Source organism: Tupaia chinensis, unplaced genomic scaffold (assembly GCF_000334495.1).
Source record: "Tupaia chinensis unplaced genomic scaffold, TupChi_1.0 Scaffold000162_1, whole genome shotgun sequence".
NCBI classification, from domain to species: Eukaryota; Metazoa; Chordata; class Mammalia; order Scandentia; family Tupaiidae; genus Tupaia; species Tupaia belangeri.
Window position 1 is genome coordinate 216,183 of NW_006159636.1, and position 6,088 is coordinate 222,270.

The following is a 6,088-nucleotide window of genomic DNA, read 5'->3' on the forward strand; positions in this document are numbered from 1 at the left end:
CTGCTGGTCCCAGAGCAGGCAATTTTTTGATTTGCACAATAATTTTCCAGATATCTGTTCTAGTCCCTAGAATTTGAAAGGGCTTTTATAACTCCAAATTACCTAGAACTTGTCTCTTACAATTGGAGATACCAAATTTTGAAATGCCTAACCAGATTTATCTGAAGTTCATACTCATATGTAATATTTAATGATGTTTACTTCTGGGTCTTGAACTTTGGGGAAAAAAGTCTCTCATTCAAGGTTCCTTTGCTATAGTACTTTATTATAAAACCAAGGAAGTTTATGTCTTGTCTAGAATTAATCTCTCCAAGTAAAGGACTTAACATTAGAGATAAAATTTGAGGTTCTGGAGTTACACTAAATGTGTGTGTGTATATATATATACTATTTAATATATGTTTGGTTTATGTTATGCAACAGAACAAATTAAAAAGAAAAGGATTTTTCACTTCGATGAGAACTAAAAACATCTCATACAAATTGACACCCAAGTTGTTAGGGGTTTTACAATTGCCTACTAAAATATCAGTAACTCATTTTGTTGACAGACCTGTGAAAGCTGTTGTTGAAACATGAACACTCCAAACTTAGAAGTGCCACTTTAAATAATATAAGAAATGTTTTTATATATTCAAAATGGCTTATGAAAAGGGCTAAAATAAATTTGATTGACATCAAAAGCATAAAGGCAAAAATAGAAAAAATGAGATTGTAGCAAACTAACATTTCTGTATAGCAAAGGAAAGAATCAGTGGAGTTCAAGAGGCAAGTTCCAGAAAGAAAGAACATATTTTCAAGTTACATATCTTTTTTTTTTTTTTTGAGAGGTTTTTGCTATAGAGCACGTGTGCTCGCCAGACAGACAGAGAGAGACAGAGAGAAAGAAAGCGAGAAATCACCCCCCAAAGGGGATGGCCACGCTGCAATCCCTTCTCCTCCATTCTCCTCTCAGGATCTTGGGCACGCACGCACACACGCCGGGCGTGAGTTTAAGTCACCGGGTCCGGGACTCAAACCTCAGTCGACTACATGGTTGTATCCCCTTGGCTGTATAAATGAAAGAGTTTTCCAGTCTACTGTCTTGTTAATGACTTGACTGCAGTGTGCATCACATTCTGGTGTGATACTTATTTAATAATAAAATTGTCTTCTGCCTTTGGGGGAGCTTTACAGAGTAGGAAGGAGAATTTGTTTTTAATTATATTTCCTCCTCATCACCTAAATTGCCTTAGGATATCAAAAGTCACTATTCTGATGGTCACAGCATCACTGATACTGAGGATTTAGATTTTTCCTTTATTTATACTAAAAAATATTTGCAAATGTAAAAAGGTACTAATAAGTACACACCCTATGAACTATGACTGTGAATACAAAATAATGCTTTTACTCTTGAAAATAATTTCTTTCAAAGCTAAAATATCATTTTTTCTTCATTAAAGGATTTTAAATTACTGAAATGTATTATTAGTAATTTGCAATACATGGAAGAATATAGTTGATTATAAAGATGGAGAATATTTCATTCACATTGAAAAAAAATGTATATCCCAATATAATATTATTATACTTAAAATATGATAAGCAAACTAATCCCTTATAGCAATCCAATAGGAAAAGTGAATTAAAATAAGACACAACTAAAGTAATAGTGGGTACAAGATAACATTGTTAACAAATGGTGATTTAAAAGGAACATTCAGATCTGTATTTGATCTACTAAAAATATACTTCGTGTTTATAACAAATAAGTTAGTTTTGTGATATGTTTTAAAATTAGATTTCATTTCTTATTTATTCAAAATGGTGTAGCTAAAAAATTGCTAGATGTCACCTTATAAATCCCATTTATCTCATGTATTTTCATGGCATGTTCTGAAGGAAAAACACTGAACTGAAAATATATGCCCCAAACCATTGGGTAGATTATATATTTGACTTCGATATGTGTGTGAATAATATTGCCCATGAATTTCAATGTACCGTAAGTTCAGGGGAAAGTATTCCAATTTTAAAAAATAAGTAGGTGCTGGTCTCAACATAATTTCATATAAGCTTGTGCTTCTTTTCCATTCCATTTTAATTCTTTCCTTGATGTTTTCATATGACCTTTGGCAAGTAACTCAATATTCGGTGCATTTTTCTCTTTTGTCTAGTAAGTATTTTTTTTTCCTACTCTTGATAGCAAACAAATATTACCTTAAGTATTTTCTGCACTCCTTCATGTGCTTATTTTGAAGTAGTATACTTTAAATGCCTATCAAGTGCCACCTGGTGTTCTAGGTACTTTCCTGTCTTCATTTGGCATACAAGTGGCATCTAAATTTCAAACTATCCAAACTTTAGACCAAATCTTCTTCCCTAATTTGAACTTTTAAAAGGGAAAGTTATCTTGGGACCAGTAGGTGGCGTGGTGATTAAGGACACTGGATTCCCACATGGTCAACCACGGTTCAAGTCCTGGACCTGGCGGCTTGTTCTGTCACTTTCCCTCTCTCTATCTGATCAAACTGAAAAAAAAATAATAATAATAGTAATAAATAAAGTTAAATAAAATAATTTTTTTAAAAAAGGGAAAGTTATCTCCAGTTTACTAACTGTAAAACACCAAGTTTTCCAAACACCTAGTTTTCCAGGTTAGAAACCTGTAGTCCCACGTTTCCGTCACCACAGGCGATAGTCTATTTAGTTAACAGTTAGGTTTTACTTCACTGCCTAAATGACTTGAATGTCTTTGCTTTTCTATATCTCTACTTCTATGAACATTCTATCTAGCTTCTTATTTTCTCTGTTGTTTCTCTAAATCCATTCTTCCATTATTTAGTCGGCTTTCTCTACTGCAGTCAAAGTAGCACGTATACAGTGGAAGCAAAAATTTATTTGTAATTTGCTATAGGGTGGGTGTGTGTGTCCTAGAGAGAGATAAACAGAGAAGGCGTTCCCCAAGAGGGAAGGCGATGCCACAATCCTTCCTCTTCTACTTCTCCTTTTGGGATTTTAGACACGCTTGCACGTATGCTCAGCGTGTTTCCCAAGCCTCAGACTTGAACTGTGCAGTCGGCCATGAGGGATCCAGCTACTTTAACTGCCATGCCGGAGGATGGTCCCCTAAATAATATTTTAGTGCTAGCAGAATCTAAAACAAATAAAAGCTTTTCCTTCTTATCTGGGAAAAGTTGGGCCACAAAATACATTTTTCACCCAATACAGCCTCTGCAGATTTTTAAACTCAAATAAGAAGAAGCATGCATGTTGTGGCCATCTGGTTATTTATAAATGCCAAAATGAGTGTCTTGAGCAAAATGTGTAAGCCTAACTTCTGCCAGAGTAATTTTATTTTTATGTAAGTAAAAAAAATACTCCTTTGCTCTGGATTCAGCCGCATTTTAAAAACTTCCGGGAAATGACTGACGAAATAGTGTTATTTAACTTCCCTGAACATCCTAGGTGCATTGAGAGGTGGATTGAAAACATCAAAACTTAAGATACGGTTGTAGGTTAGCTAGGATTTTTGTGCCCACTGATGGGTCCTCTAACCTTATTCTGTAACCTCCAATTTGTATGTTTTGAAAGAATTTAGTTGTCCCTCCCTTTACCTTAAAGTATCTTTCTAAAAATTAAAATGATCAAAGGGCTTAAATATATTAAAAAGATAAATAACAAAACACATATCTGGGGAAAAAGTGGAATTACTATTCATCCCAAGGACATGTTGGAAACTACAGCCAAGTTTAAAAAATGGTCAATGACTAAACCCGCCTGTTTAATTCGCAGCCAGGATTCACTTCTACTTTCCTGATATATCTGTCTCACTTTTTTGTTTGATTGTGTTTTTTTTGTTATTTTGTTTTGTTGGAAAATCTATTTTCATTCTTTTTGCACATTTATTTATTTATTTATTTTTTCCTGATGTATCTGTCTCACTTTTTTGTTGATTGTGGTTTTTTGTTATTTTGTTTTGTTGGAAAATCTATTTTCATTCTTTTTGCACATTTATTTATTTATTTATTTTTGAGAGGTTTTTGCTATGGGGCACATGCTCTCGCCAGAAAGACAGAGAGAGACAGAGATAAAAAGCAAGAAATCACCCCCTGGGGGATGGCCACGCTGCAGTCCCTTCTCCTCCATTCCTTCTCGGGATCTTGGGCATGCATACACACACACCCAGCATGAGTTTAAGCCACCAGGTCTGGGACTTGAACTGTAGTCTACCACAGGGGAGTCCAGCAACGTAGTCATTATGCCGACTGCTGGTCCTGGACAATCTATTTTCTCTCTTCTCCTAACTATAAAAATTCTATTGTCTTGGGGCCAGGAGGTGGTATAGTGGTTAAGATGGTGGACTCCTACATGGCCAACTACAGTTCAAGTCCCAGACCCAGCAACTTTAAACACACTGGGCACATGTGCATGTATGTGCTGGAAATCCCAAGAACAGAATGGAGAAGGAATTGTGGTGTCATCAACCAGGGGGTGATTTCTCGCTTTCTCTCTTTATCTCTGTATGTCTCTCTGGTGAGCATACATACCCTTTAGCAAAATTATCTCAAAACAAAACAAAAATTATTACTGTCTTTTTTGCCTTATTGCGTTTTAAAGATTTTTCTCAACAAACTTTTAACCATCTCTGCATTTTCAACTATCATCTTTCTTTAAAAAAAATCTTTAATTTGTATCTTCAGAAATGGTTGTTTTCTTGACTCCTAAAATTAGATTTTTATATGTCTTAGAAATCTACCTTTTTTCAATCTTTTATAGCTAGTTCTAACTGACTCAGTAACTGATGTGATACGACGGGATGATTTCCAATCTAGATTGGCAATTCTAGAAGCAAGGATGCGGTTCGGAAGTTTAGGCAAGGTTTTCTCTACTTTGACACTGTTGATATTTTGTCCAGTACTTTTTAACTATTCCTTCTTTATTGTGAGAACCTGCTTTATGCATAGATAATGAACTTGGCCTCTCTCTACTAGATTCTAGTTGTGTCCCCCCGAAATATGGTATTCAAAATGCCTCTAGATATTTCCAAATATCTTCTGGGTATTAAAATCACCACCCTTACCTCTGACCAAGTCAATAAAGGTTTGGATTTAGAAACAACAAAAATGGATAAATAATGAAATAAAGAGTCATGAAATGAAGTTAATGTCTGAAATTAAGGAGGAGAAAGAATCTCAAATTATTTTCTAGGTGTTTTTATAGATATTCCAAAGTTTCACAGTCTTGCGTTTTTTTTTCCTCTTCTGTGCTTTTCTTCTCACTAATCCTTGTAACCAGATTCTTTTCTTATTGCTCTTCCCATTTACAGTTTAAAAAGTTCTGTTTCTTTAAGGCATAACTCAAATACCACTCACCCCATTGTGATTACTTTACAACCTCAGGCTCACACAGAGTATTTTCTTCCTTTTCTTTCTTTTTTTAAAAAATTATTTCCAAAGGATGCCAAAGAGAGACAGAGAGAGGGAAAGTGAGAATGTACCCCCTCCCCACGGGGAATAGTCTCACTGCTATCTTTCTCATCCTTCTCTTCCATTTCTTTTTTTTTTTTAATAAAATATTATTTATTGAACTTTTGGGTAATTTGATAAATCAGCACTGCATTACAACTGAGCCATTAATAAAACATAATTTACTGAACTTTTGGGTAATTTAATAAATCAGCACTGCATTACAACTGAGCCATTAATCTTGTAGCTTCGTCAACAATTAGAAGTTCAATTTCACAATGGTGCTGAGGAATCAGGTCTTTGTGCAGAGGTTCAAGAGAAAGGCCTTTGAAGAAGTGTGCAGGTTCTTTGGGAATGTATGTAAGTACTGTTAACTTTTAAACTTTTTGTTTAAAAAAATTCACTTTTTAACTCTGTTAACGTTTTCATCATTCACAATATTTATCTCTTAAGAACTGTAGTAACTGGTTTTGCTTTGTTTTCAGTCTCGATGTGTTTTTGGCTGGCTATGTGAAATATATTCCAGGGCTTCCGACCTCTGAGTTTGTTCTTGGGTATTGTCCTTGATCTCTGCATGCAGCCACTCAAACTCCAAATGATGACATCTCTTCCATTTTTTTTCCTTTTTTTTTTTTTTT

At 34.7% G+C, this 6,088-nt stretch overlaps 1 pseudogene; it reads right to left on the reverse strand.

The window, feature by feature from the left end:
* Window positions 1-5,671: 5,671 nt before the first annotated feature.
* Window positions 5,672-6,026, reverse strand: LOC106734623 (uncharacterized protein C8orf59 homolog; annotated as a pseudogene).
* Between the last annotated feature and the right edge of the window lie 62 nt (window positions 6,027-6,088).